The 10368-nt window shown below is 38.4% G+C and overlaps 2 pseudogenes across 2 annotated transcripts; both read right to left on the bottom strand.

Moving 5' to 3' along the window:
- Positions 1-3685: 3685 nt before the first annotated feature.
- LOC308079374 (transcription factor HES-5-like) lies at positions 3686-4338 on the bottom strand (annotated as a pseudogene). Its single transcript has 2 exons — positions 4220-4338; positions 3686-4105 (listed from the first exon to the last, which is right to left on the bottom strand). The product of its transcript is annotated as a transcription factor HES-5-like (transcript).
- A 4894-nt stretch (positions 4339-9232) lies between these two features.
- On the bottom strand, positions 9233-9955 carry LOC308079369 (transcription factor HES-5-like; annotated as a pseudogene). Its single transcript has 2 exons — positions 9837-9955; positions 9233-9722 (listed from the first exon to the last, which is right to left on the bottom strand). The product of its transcript is annotated as a transcription factor HES-5-like (transcript).
- Between the last annotated feature and the right edge of the window lie 413 nt (positions 9956-10368).

The following is a 10368-nucleotide window of genomic DNA, read 5'->3' as shown; positions in this document are numbered from 1 at the left end:
CCCTCCTATTTATAGTCCCCAATCTCCATATGAATGTGTGGGTCTGGGTCTGGTTGGACTTTCTCACAGTATTAGCCAATCAGAGAGCCAGGAAGGACAATGAGGAATGTAGTGCTGCCATATGCTCAATGTGCTTACTGCTGAGGGACAATGGTTAGATCTCAGGGGAACAGGTGGATGACTGGGGGGTGATGGAGAGAGACTTAAAGAGAGCAGATCTGCTGCCTAATGGTTTGGGATCAATGACTTTGACTGAGCACACGCTCATCATTACATCACACACGTGGGAGACAGATAACGATTAATTAATGGTGTAACATAGAATTATCTAAACAATTTACAGGCGATTGCATGTTAACACTTTATCACATTCTAAATACTTAATGTGGAATATCCCATACAAATTATCCCATCACACTAAGCTTTACTAAATGAGTGACATTTAATTACATGATTACAGGATCTAAGAACATGAGTACAAATTTGGGCAACTATCAATTTAGTTTCATGATCTGGGTCTATAGAATTTATTCTGATAAAGATAATATATATATTTTTTTAAATTGATACTGTGATGTAATGTGCATGAATGAAGCAGATGTTTCTCCTGTCTGTTTGCTGGAAGTCATGTGAGTAGAGAGTTGCACAGAGTTTTCCCACGCTGAGTCCTGTGTGCTGTGGTCAATGCACTACAAAAGGACTTTGAATGGACCTTTAGTGACGGCTGTTATGAAACCTCTGTGTTGCTGAGACAGATCCTGACGTCACATACCATCTGGCGGGAAAGGATCCAATTGGCTTAACCTGTAGATTCATCATTAACATTGTAAAAAATAAGTTGCTAAACAGTATACCTAGCAAATATTACAGACGTCCACATGAATCTTTCTACATCTAGGTTTTGGTTTATAGGTTTTGGTTATAAAGAGTGTGTATAGTTTCAATGTAGTTTCAATGTAATACTGTTTAGACAGATGATAGGTTCTTGGTTTACCTATGATCCTAGATTACTATTTCTATGCATTTGATGTAATACCTTGTGTTTACCTTGCTTACTGTAAATCGCTCTGGATTAAGAGCGTCTGCCATTGCCTAAATTGTAAGGACAAAGTCGCATGAAGTGTATTATGTAACAAACTGCAAAACACAGAAACCCCTTGAATTCCTTGACGAAAGTTTCATTATTAAACATGAGGATGGGGGTTTGAGACGGCTCCACCCTGAAGTGTGCCAATTCCCCTTTGAGAATAGTCAGGTGCTGGTGGGGTTGAGGATGCTAAAGACATTGAACTGGGACTCTGCTCTCCAGAGCTTTCCCACACTCTGTCCATTGACAGAGCTCTCACTGAACAATAGACGTGTGCCTAGTTAAATGTTAATATATCCCAACACCAGCCGTTCCCAATGAACCCCCTCTAAACATGTATATTTGAAGTTTTTTAAGAACCATCAAATCATTATTGATGTTATAACCACACGATGAAGACAAACTTAAAAGATTTATATTTCATCATCAGCTTATGATATGTTTTTATCTTTGGATAGGCCAGTAATGGATGGCCCGTACAAATAATCATCAAATTGATTCTGGGTTTATGGAAATACATTATAGTGTGTTGTTCGTTATGGATAATATTTTCTTAAAACATTATAGATACTATAAATGATAGGCTGGTTCAGGATGGATCAGAAGTTGTCCATGACACCCCCATCAACCTCTGACTCCCCCAGGGTAGAGGTCTGGATCTATTGTCCCATGGGGGCTCTGTGAGTGAGGTTTCTCTGGTTTCCCACACTCTCTGTCTATTGACTGCTTTCAATGGAAAGACAATAGAAGTGTGTCTTATTTATACATCAACATCATTGTTAAGGAGAGACACAGTAGCGGCAACAATTTGGGATGCAAGTTGATTTTCTAAAACAACTGGAATCTTGAGACATGACAAAAATAAATGACTCAGCTAAATTATGTAAGACAAATCTTTGTAAAATAGTGCTGCATGAATGAGTTAGCTGTTTTCATTTGTAGTAGTTGCATTTCCATAGATTTCCATTTCATAGAGATCTAATTGCCAAACTCTCTTCTTCCATATGATTAGATCTTCACTGCATGGTGTAACTTAATCTGTAGCCATAGATTTAACAGACTGATATAAAGTCAGAGAATCATATCAAAAGACTGCTAATGTTGATATTTGCTATTGTAACATGGAGTTAACTTGGAGGTCTTCATCAATGAATAGAGAAAAAGACAAAAGGCAAAAAATATGGCAGTTTGTGTTTGTTTATTGAAATAGACTCAATGAGTCACATGTATAAATTCCACACCCGAAGGGAGTTAGAAGTGATGACACATCACAACAATAAGTTGGGTATTTCTCCAAGACACTGTACTCAATTAGAGTAGAGAGGATGTACAACGAGAACTCAGAGTCTCTATGAGAGACATAAAACATTGTAAATGAACAGCATTGTGGGTAAACATTATCCATTTCACAGTAGTTGGTTCAGAGTCAGAGAACCATAATATTTGGCACTTAATGAAAAACAAAAAAGTCAAATGAAAGAAATAAGATCTTAAAATAGATCAGGTTTAGCTAATCACAGAGTGATGAAAATAGTTAAACAACCAGTTCGGTCAATGGCATTCATAAGATTTACATCATTTTGATAATATTCGTGTCACTAAAAAATGGTGACAGTATGATTTTAATCATCCATTTTAAAACAAAAGGATACATTAGACATATTGATCTTACAACAGATCAGTCTTAATTAATCACTTAGATTCCATTATTATATCTAGTCCACAATGGAAAGAAGTCCATAAGAAGGACAATAAAGTTTTTAGATGTACTCAAATAGAGTAGAGGATGTACAATGAGAACTCAGAGTCTCTATATCAGAGACATACGACTGTATTAAATGAACAGCATTGTGGGTACACATTACTGTCCATTCCACAGTAGTTGGTTCAGTAAGAGAACCATAATACTTTGCAGTTTGCACTTAGTAAAAAAACTAATAAGGCAAATGAAAGAAATAAGATCTTACAATAGATCAGGTTTTGCTAATCACAGAGTGATGACAAAAAGGTAAACAACCATTAAGATTTAGATCATTATGAAAATATTAGTGTGACTAAAAAATGGTGACAGTATGATCTTAATCATCCCTTTTTGAATCAAAAAGATATAGACATATTGATCTTACAACAGATCAGTCTTAATTAATCACTTAGATTCCATAATCATCATAATCTATTCCACAATGGGAAAATGTCCATAAGAAGGACAGTAACGTTTTTTAGATCAATTTGATCTATAACAATCAGGTAAAACTAAAATATCCAAGCAGTGAAAAAAAGTCACAGCATTACAAGAGCTAGGCTTGGAGCTAACAGTAATATCAGCTTATTCTGATGTATCAGGTCATTCATGCAACATGCATGGTGTTCATGCCAAAGTATTGTCAGAGTTTAGCATGAAACAAACATTGGACAGTTTTCTGCAGACCGTGACATTCTACATATAAAACTTAAAAAGTAGATAAATTTAAAAATAAAACCTTTCAAATGCAGAAAAAATAAAACAATTCTTCCAACATTTTTCAGTTCTGTCATGGTCAGTCTTGGACCAATATGGTCAACTCAGTTGGTCAGGTTGGAATTCCAGTCTGTAATTTTCTACCAGGGCCTCCAGAGGGCGATGTTGACTGGAATCTTCTCTTTGGTGATGCTGGACTGAACTGGAGACCTCAGCTGAGGCAAACAAGTCTCCTTCATGTTCTTGTCAGAGGATGACTGCAGGTTCTGGAAGTGGTCCAGCAGTCTTCTCTGGGACTGTATCTTCACCTCATCCTTGGACAGGAAGTGCACCACCTCTTGGACACACCTGGAGTATCCCTGATTGACAGGTACTGAGTTGACAGGTTGATACTGCTGCTGTCGTGTCAGGAAGCAAACGGTCATCTCCAGGATGTCTGCTTTCTCCAGCTTGGAGTCAGCTTGTTGTTTGAGGATCTCTGGACCCAGGAGAGACTTGAGCTGCTCAATGCTGCTGTTGATTCGCTCTCTGCGTAACTTCTCCACCAATGGTTTCCTTTGCTGCAGAAAGAAGAAAGACATCATTAATAAACACATTCTGAAGAACAACATAGCCTTGAGTAAGTAAAAATATTTCAGGAATGAAGTGTCCATGAAGTTGAATCTTCAATTTACCTTGTGGTTCAGAGTCAGGTGCTCCTTAGAGGAGGTGAATGGTGAAGTAGTTATAGGTGCCATGGCTGATCTCTGTGCTGTAGAGGTCTCAGAGAGAATCTGATCTCTACTGGCTTCATCCCTCCTATTTATAGTCCCCAATCTCCATATGAATGTGTGGGTCTGGGTCTGGTTGGACTTTCTCACAGTATTAGCCAATCAGAGAGCCAGGAAGGACAATGAGGAATGTAGTGCTGCCACATGCTCAATGCTCTTATACTGCTGAGGAACAATGGTTAGATCTCAGGGGAACAGGTGGACGACTCGGGCGTGATGGAGGGAGACTTTGTGTGAATCTGGGAAAGTGGTGACCCTGTAAAGAGAGCAGATCTACTGCCTGATGTTGAGATCAATGTCTTTGACTGAGCACACGCTCATCATTACATCACACACGTGGGAGACGGATAATGGTTATTAATGGTGCAACATAGAAAATCTAAACAATTTACTGACCAATGCAAGTCAACACTGTATTTTATGCACATTCTGTACCACTTGTATATCTGGCACTTATCTCACAATGTTGCTATACTATAGGCTATATCATTAACATGGTACAGGCAGAACGCACACTAATTATCCCATCACACGTGTGATGCTGACATGGATCACTTATTGTATAAAATACAAACACATTTAAATATTTGAAATATAAATAATAGAAAATAATTGCTGAATATATTGTTTAAATGTGATCCATGTCAGTGATGAAAAAACAAATAGCTTATTGAAACATTTTCAAATTCGTTCATTGTTTTCAAGGATTTATTTACAATTGTAAAATTGCTTCTGACAAAGAGAGCAACACAATACTTTTTCCTCTATGTACAATCGTAGCCATTAACACTAAGGCTGTATTTTAGAAAATTATCCCAATGTTCCAATATTTTTCACTCATTTTGGTATGTTTTACTTAGTTTTAATGCGCACAAAAGTAACTTTAAAACTGGAAGATTGTTGCTGTGAAACAAAAAAACGATGTTAAATGACATAGATTATGGTGTTCAGATGAAGCAGATGTTTCTCCTGCCCGTTGGCTGGAAGTCATGTGAGTAGAGAGTTGGTCAGAGTTTCCCACACTGAGTCTTGTGTGCTGTGGCCAATACACTATAAAAGGACTTTGAATGGACCTTTAGTGACTGACGACTGTTTAGCTCTGTGTTAATTGAGACAGAAGCTGACGTCACAAACCAAACCATCTGGAGGGAAAGGACCTCATTGGGTCATTTTGAGGATTTCAAGAAACATGGACAAAGTCACGAATTAACAAATAGTTTGTGTAATATCTATATAGAGTAATATCACAAATGTGTTGTGCACGAAAAATCGACTCCCCTTGAATTTCTTGATAAATGTTTCAATATTAAACATGAAGCTTGTCGTTTGAGACAGCTCCTCCCTGAAGTGTGCCAATTCCCCTCTGAGAATAGCCAGGTGCTGGTGGGGCTGAGGATGCTAAAGACATTGAACTGGGACTCTGCTCTCCAGAGCTTTCCCACACTCTGTTCATTGACAGAGCTCTGAATGAACAAAAGACGTGTGCCTAGTTAAATATGTTAATATATCCCCACAAAAGCAGTTCCCAATGAAACCCCTCTTAAAATATAAATATCCAGTTGTTTAAGAACAATAAAAAAGATTATTGATGGTATAACCACACAATGAAGACAAACTTAAAAGATGTATCATCAAGCTAGGATAGGTCAGTAATAAAATGATAACAACGACGGATAATCATCAAATTGATTCTGAGTTTATGGAAATAAATTATAGTGTGTTGGTTCCTGGCCTTATACATTATATTTTCTTAGAATATATATACTAAATGATAGGGCTGTTCAGAATGGACCAAAAGCAAAAGTTGTCCATATTGAGACCCCAATCAACCTCTGACTCCCCCAGGGTAGAGGTCTGGATCTATTGTCTCATAGGGGCTCTGTGAGTGAGGTTTCTCTGGTTTCCCACACTCTGTCTATTGACCAATTTCAATGGAAAGACAATAGAAGTGTGTCTTATTTGCACATCACATTAGTTACACAATGTGATGTCATTGTTTAGGAGAGAAACAGTAGCAGAAACATTTTGGGATCCATTTTTGAAGAAAACAACTGGAATATTGAGTCATTAAAAAGAAAATGATTTAGCGAAATTATATAAGACAAACTATGACTTTGTAAAATAGTGCTGCATGAATGAGTTTTCACTTGTAGTTACCTCAAGGCAAGCACTTGCATTTGCATAGATTCCCATTTCATAGAGATCTAAATAACAAACTCTCTTCCATATCATTAGATCTTCACTGGTGTAACTTAATCTGTAGCCATACATTTAACAGACTGATATAAAGTCAGAGAATCATATCAAAAGACTGCTGATTTTGATATTTGTCTCCGCCAGGCCGAAAGGCATGGCGAGAGAGTATGTTTTCGCCCCTGTCCGTCCGTCCGTCCGTCCGTGTGTGTGTCCGTGTGTCCGTCCGTGTGTCCGTCATTCTGTCATTTTGTGTACAGCTAATCTCCGGCACCGTTGGCTTGATCGCAGAGAAACTGTGCACACACACTCCCTTGATGCCAGAGCAGAACCTCTGCCCCAAATTTTTCACCTGGGCCTGTTATAGCGCCACCAGGAGGCCGCTTTTTGCAAAACACATTTTTGGACAGTACTCCTACAGATTTTGGCCAAAAATCCCGCAAATCGGTACACAGTATCTCTATAGTCATTAAAAGAAACGGCTAATTTCAGATTCTTCATATTCCATCCTGATTGGCAAAAATTGGCTTTCAAAGTTTGCAGGAGTACTCCGTTTCGAACAAAATGCCTCAAATCATGAACACAGCATGCAATTTCTGTGACATTTTGCACACACATTCCCATTAGGCCGAGGAAGAAATGCCATTTGAAAATGTTCAAATCAGCCTCATGGTGGCGCTGTAACAGGCCGATTCGTGTTTTTACCTATAACTGCACCAATCGGTGTAAAACTTTGTATGCACACTGTCTAGAGGCCAAGGAAAAACCTTTGCCCTGCCTTTTTCACATTTGCTTTTTATAGCGCCACCAGGAGGCAGACTTATGTAAAACACATTTTTTGATATTAAGCCTTCAAATGTTATCCAAATTTCACGCAAATCGGTACACATGATCTCTATAGTCACGTCATCAAGACGGATCTGTTTGATTTTTCATATTCCATCCTGATTGGCTAACATTGACATGTCATGTTTGCAGAAGTGGCCCGTTTTGAACAAAATGCAGCAAATCATGAACGCAGCGTCCGATTGCGGTGAAACTTTGAATGCACATTTGCACTACGTTGACGAACAAATGCCACCCTTTTAACATTGGCCTGTTATAGCGCCACCAGCAGGTCAAATTTAGCAAAACATATTTTTAGAACAAAATGCTTCAAATCATGCATGCAGTGTCCGATTGCCATGCACGGCCTAGGAATAAATGGCACCCTTTTCACATTGGCCTATTATAGCGCCACTAGGAGGCCAAAATAACCTACCTGACCTGGCGGAGACCTGTGCTCCGAGGAGCACTTTTTCTAGTTGCTATTGTAACATGGAGTTAACTTGGAGGTCTTCATCAATGAATAGAGAAAAAGACAAACGGCAAAAAATATGGCAGTTTGTGTTTGTTTATTCAGATAGACTCAATGTATAAATTACTCACCCGAAGGGAGTTAGAAGTGATGACACATCACAACAATAAGTTGGGTATTTCTCCAAGACACTGTACTCAATTAGAGTAGAGAGGATGTACAATGAGAACTCAGAGTCTCTATGAGAGACATAAAACATTGTAAATGAACAGCATTGTGGGTAAACATTATCCATTTCACAGTAGTTGGTTCAGAGTCAGAGAACCATAATATTTGGCACTTATTAAAAAACAAAAAAGTCAAATGAAAGAAATAAGATCTTAAAATAGATCAGGTTTAGCTAATCACAGAGTGATGAAAATAGTTAAACAACCAGTTCGGTCAATGGCATTCATAAGATTTACATCATTATGAAAATATTCGTGTCACTAGAAAATGGTGACAGTATGATTTTAATCATCAATTTTGAAACAATAGGATACATTAGACATATTGATCTTACAACAGATCAGTCTTAATTAATCACTTAGATTCCATTATTATATCTAGTCCACAACGGAAAGAAGTCCATAAGAAGGACAATAAAGTTTTTAGATGTACTCAAATAGAGTAGAGGATGTACAATGAGAACTCAGAGTCTCTATATCAGAGACATACGACTGTATTAAACGAACAGCATTGTGGGTACACATTACTGTCCATTCCACAGTAGTTGGTTCAGTAAGAGAACCATAATACTTTGCAGTTTGCACTTAGTAAAAAAACTAATAAGGCAAATGAAATAAATTAGATCTTACAATAGATCAGGTTTTGCTAATCACAGAGTGATGACAAAAAGGTAAACAACCAGTTCAGTCAATGGCATTCATAAGATTTAGATCATTATGAAAATATTAGTGTCACTAGAAAATGGTGACAGTATGATCTTAATCATCCCTTTTTGATTCAAAAAGATACAGACATATTGATCTTAAAACAGATCAGTCTTAATTAATCACTTAGATTCCATAATCATATCTATTCCACAATGGGAAAATGTCCATAAGAAGGACAGTAAAGTTTTTTAGATCAATTTGATCTATAACAATCAGGTAAAACTAAAATATCCAAGCAGTGAAAAAAGTCACAGCATAACAAGAGCTAGGCTTGGAGCTAACATTAATATCAGATTATTCTGATGTATCAGGTCATTCATGCAACATGCATAGTGTTCATGCCAAAGTATTGTCAGAGTTTAGCATGAAAGAAACATTGGACAGTTTTCTGCAGACCGTGACATTCTACATATCAAACTCAAAAAGTAGATCATTACAAAAAAAAAATTCAAATGCAGAAAAAATAAAACAATTCTTCCAACATTTTTCAGTTCTGTCATAGTAATCTTGGACCAATGTGATCAACTCAGTTGGTCAGGTTGGAATTCCAGTCTGTAATTTTCTACCAGGGCCTCCAGAGGGCAATGTTGACTGGACTCTTCTCTTTGGTGATGCTGGACTGAACTGGAGACCTCAGTTGAGGCAAACATGTCTCCTTCATGTTCTTGTCAGATGATGACTGCAGGTTCTGGAAGTGGTCCAGCAGTCTTCTCTGGGACTGTATCTTCACCTCATCCTTGGACAGGAAGTGCACCACCTCTTGGACACACCTGGAGTATCCCTGATTGACAGGTGCTGAGTTGACAGGTTGATACTGCCGCTGTCGTGTCAGGAAGCAAACTGTCACCTCCAGGATGTCTGCTTTCTCCAGCTTGGAGTCAGCTTGTTGTTTGAGGATCTCTGGACCCAGGAGAGACTTGAGCTGCTCAATGCTGCTGTTGATTCGCTCTCTGCGTAACTTCTCCACCAATGGTTTCCTTTGCTGCAGAAAGAAGAAAGACATCATTAATAAACACATTCTGAAGAACAACATAGCCTTGAATAAGTAAAAATATTTCAGGAATGAAGTGTCCATGAAGTTGAATCTTCAATTTACCTTGTGGTTCAGAGTCAGGTGCTCCTTAGAGGAGGTGAATGGTGAAGTAGTTATAGGTGCCATGGCTGATCTCTGTGCTGTAGAGGTCTCAGAGAGAATCTGATCTCTACTGGCTTCATCCCTCCTATTTATAGTCCCCAATCTCCATATGAATGTGTGGGTCTGGGTCTGGTTGGACTTTCTCACAGTATTAGCCAATCAGAGAGCCAGGAAGGACAATGAGGAATGTAGTGCTGCCACATGCTCAATGCTCTTACTGCTGAGTGACAATGGTTAGATCTCAGGGGAACAGGTGGACGACTCGGGCGTGATGGAGGGAGACTTTGTGTGAATCTGGGAAAGTGGTGACCCTGTAAAGAGAGCAGATCTGCTGTCTGATGTTGACATCAATGTCTTTGACTGAGCACACGCTCATCATTACATCACACACGTGGGAGACGGATTATGGTTATTCATGGTGCAACACAATTTACTGACCAATGCAAGTCAACGCTGTATTTTATGCACATTCTGTACCTACGGCTACTTGTAT

Source organism: Gymnoscopelus braueri (genome assembly GCF_963280865.1).
Source record: "Gymnoscopelus braueri genome assembly, chromosome: 3".
Lineage (NCBI taxonomy): Eukaryota > Metazoa > Chordata > Actinopteri > Myctophiformes > Myctophidae > Gymnoscopelus > Gymnoscopelus braueri.
This window is presented reverse-complemented; position numbering and strand designations above follow the sequence as displayed.